The sequence below is a fragment of the Eumetopias jubatus genome, unplaced genomic scaffold (assembly GCF_037043125.1).
Source record: "Eumetopias jubatus isolate StellerSeaLion01/CBP00866 unplaced genomic scaffold, mEumJub1_p1.0 scaffold_3, whole genome shotgun sequence".
Taxonomy (NCBI): domain Eukaryota; kingdom Metazoa; phylum Chordata; class Mammalia; order Carnivora; family Otariidae; genus Eumetopias; species Eumetopias jubatus.
Window position 1 is genome coordinate 41,622,894 of NW_028274809.1, and position 4,258 is coordinate 41,627,151.

Here is a 4,258-nt window from a genome sequence, read left to right on the forward strand (position 1 = left end):
ATATAGGAAGATGAGAAGAAAAATGGACAATAACATTGAGCTGCCAGAAACACAGAGGTAAATAAAAAATCAAGATTATATGATAACAACTACTATGAACAATTATATGCCAACAAATTGGACAATTTAGAAGAAATTGATAAATTCCTAGAAATATACAATCTATCAAGACCAAATCGGGGGCACCTTGGTGGCTCTGTTTGTTGAGCTTCTGCCTTCGGCTCAGGTCCTGATCCCAGGGTCCTGGGGATCTAGTCCTTCATCGGGCTCCCTGCTCAGCGGGGAGTCTGCTTCTCCCTCTGCCCTTCACCCTGCTTGTGCTCTCTCTTGCTCACTCTCTCTCTCTCAAATAAATAAATAAAATCTTAAAAAAAAGACTGAATTATGAAAAAACAGAAAATTTGAACAGACCAATAACAAGGAAGAAGATTGAATAAAAAAAACTCCCCCAAAATAAAAGCTCAGGACAAGATAGTTTAACTGGTGAATACTACCAAACATTTAAGGAAGAATTAATACCAAACTGAAGAAGAAAGAACGTTCACAAGTTCATTTTACAAGGCCAGCATTGCGCTGATACTGCCAGATAAGGATAATATAAGAAAACTACAGGTCAGTAAACCTGGTGAGTATCGATGTAAAATTCTCAACAAATTCCTGGTAAACTGAATTCAACAGCATATTAAAATGATTAAACACCATAATTAAGTGGGATTTATCTCTGGGATGCAAGAAAGATCTAACACATGCAATTAGTGAATGTGATAGATCACAATATTATAGATTAAATATAAAAAGCACATGATCATCTCAATAGATGAAGAGCAAGCATTTGACAAAATTCAACATCCATTCATGATAAAAACTCTCAATCATTTGGATAGAGGTGCAGCATACTTTCACATAATAAAGTTGACAAGCCCACAGCTACCATCATATTCAGTGGTGAGAGACTGAAAGTTTTTCTCTAAGATCAGGAACAAAATAAGGGTACACAGTCTCACCTCTCCTATTCAGTATTGTACTGGAAGTCTTAAGAAATACATCCAGGAAGAAAAACAAATAAAAGGCATCTGAATTAGAAAGGAAGAAGCAAAATTGTCTCTGTTTGCAAATGACATGATTTTATATACCAAAAGTTTTAAAAACCCCATCAAAAACTGAACCAATGATTAAATGCAGTAAATTTGCAGGGTACAAAATTACATACAAAAATAATGTGCATATATATAAACTAACAATAAAATATCTGAAAGACAAATTAAGAAAACAATCCCATTTACATTATCATAGAAAAGAATGAAATACTTGGGAATAAATTTAACCAAGAAGGTGAAAGATTTGTAAACTGAAAACTATAATATACTGATAAAATAAATTAAAGATTCAAGTAAAAGGGACAATATACTTATTCTTGGATGGAAAGAATTAATATTGTTAAAATGTCCATGCTACTCAATCTATAGATTCAATGCATTCCCTATCAAGATAACAATGGCATCTTTTGTAGAAATAGAAAAAAAAAAAGTCTCAAAATTCATAGGGCACCACAAAAGACTCCAAATAGCCAAAGCATTCCAGAGACAGAAGAACAAAGCTGGATACATCACACTTCCTCATTTCAAACTATATTACAAAGCTATAGTAATCAAAACCTTATGTCACTGGCAGAAAAACGGGCACATATCAATGAACAGAATTGAGAGCTGAGAACTAAACCCATGCATATATGGTTAACTAGTATTGGACAAGGGAGCCAAGAATACTCAGGGGAGAAAATAGTCTCTTCAATAAATGGTGTGCAAAAACTCACACACACAAAATGAACGTGGACTCCTATCTTTTACCACTCACAAAAATTAACTGAAAAGCATTAAAGACTTAAATGTAAGACCTGATACCATAAAACTCCTAGAAGAAAACATAGGGAAAAAGCTCTTTGACACTGGTTTTAACAATGATCTCATGGATGTGATACTCAAAACACAAGCAACAAAAAGCAAGAATAAACAAGTAGGACTACATCAAATGGAAAAACTTATACACGGCAAAAGAAATAACAAAATGAAAAAAGCAACTCATGGAATGAAAGAAAATACTTGTAAACCACATATCTGATAAATGTTTAATACCAAAAATATTGGGAAACTCAAAGAACTCAATAGCAAATAAATAAATAACCCAGTTGAAAAATGGGCAAAGTACATGAACTGACATTTTTCCAAAGAAGACATATGTATGGTCAAAAAGTACCACCTCATACCTGTTAGTGTGTCTAATATCAAAAAAGCAAGAGATAAATGCTGGTGAGGATTGGGAGAGAAGGGAACAATTGTTCACTGATGGTGGTAATGCAAACCGGTATGGCCACTGTGGAAACAAGATGAGAATTCCTCAAAAAATCAAAAATAGAACTACCATAGGATCCAGCAATTCCACTTCTGGGTGTATATATCCAAGGGCAGTGAAATCACTATCTCAAAGAGATATCTGAATCTCTATGTTCATTACAGCATTACTTAATCATTTACAATAGTCAAGATATGGAAACAACCTAAGTGTCAATTGAAGGATAAATGGAAAGTGATATATATATATATGTATACACACACACATACACACTATGGAATACAATGGAATATTATTTGGCCATGAAAAAAAGAAGCTCTGCCATTTGTGCCAACATGGATGAATCTTGAAGGCATTATGTTAAGTGAAATAAGTTAAAAAAGAAAGACAAATACTATATGATCTCACTTTTATAGGGAATATAAAGTAAGTCACAGAGAGAACAGATTGTTGGTTGCCAGGGGCATGGGGTGGTGAATATTGTCAATGGGTAGAAATTTCCAGCCATCAGATGAGTAAATTCAGGTAAGGTAATGTACAACATGAGGACTATAATTAAGTATACTGTATTGCATATTTGAAAGCTGCTAAGAGAGTAGATTTTAGAAGTTCTCACCACAAAAAAAATTGTAACTATTGACATGATGTTTGCATTTACTAACCTTTTTGTGGAAATCACTTCACATTATATACACATAATATCAAATCATTATGTTGTATACCTTAAGTTTATTTTCACAATGTTATATGTAATTTATGTCTCATTAAGCTTTGGGGGAAAAAAACCTAAAGCAAAGAACATAGGATTAAGTCTTCATTACTTTAGATTGGGCTTAGATATGAAACAAAAATCACAAATGGCAAAAAATATATAGATAAACTGGGCCTCCTAAAAGTTAAAAATGTTTGTGACTAGAAGGACATCATGAAGAAAGAAAAGATCTCTGTAGGAATGAGAGAAAATATTTCCAAATCCCATATTGGATAAGGATTTTATCAAGATTATATAAAGAACCATTACAACTCAAAAATGAAAAGATAAATAACCCAATTTTTTAAATAGGCAAAAGATCTGAATAGACATTTCTCCAAAGAAGACATAGAAATAACCAATAAGCACCTGAAAAGATGTTCAATATCATTAATCGTGAAGGAAAAGCAAGGCAAAACTTTAATGAGATAGTACTAGAGTGGTTAAAATAAAAAAATGATAATTCCAAGTGTTGGAGAGAATGTGGAGATAATGGATCCTTCATACTTTGCTGATGTGAATACAAAATTGTTTAGTTGCTGGAGGAAACAGTTTGGAACTTGTTCAAAAAGTTGGATATAAAATTACCATATAACTCAGCAAATATAATCCTAGGTATATATGCAAGACAAATTAAAACATGTCCACACAAAAACCTGTACACTAATGTCAACAATAGAATTATTTGTTTTTTTGTTTTGTTTTGTTTTTTAAAGATTTTATTTATTTATCTGAGAGAGAGAGAGAATGAGAGATAGAAAGCACGAGAGGGAAGAGGGTCAGAGGCAGAAACAGACTCCCTGCTGAGCAGGAAGCCCGATGTGGGACTTGATCCCGGGACTCCAGGATCATGACCTGAGCCAAAGGCAGTCGCTTAAACAACTGAGCCACCCAGGCGCCCCTTAAAGGTTTTTTTTTTTTTTTTAAGATTTTTTTTATTTATCAGAGAGAGAGAGAGAATGAGAGATAGAAAGCGCGAGAGGGAAGAGGGTCAGAGGGAGAAGCAGACTCCCTGCTGAGCAGGAAGCAACAATAGAATTATTTGTAATAGCAAAACTGGAAATAGCCAAAATGTCCCTCAATCAACAAATGGATAAACAAAATGCAATATACCTATACAATGAATTAATATATAAACATTAAAAATCAGTGAAGTAC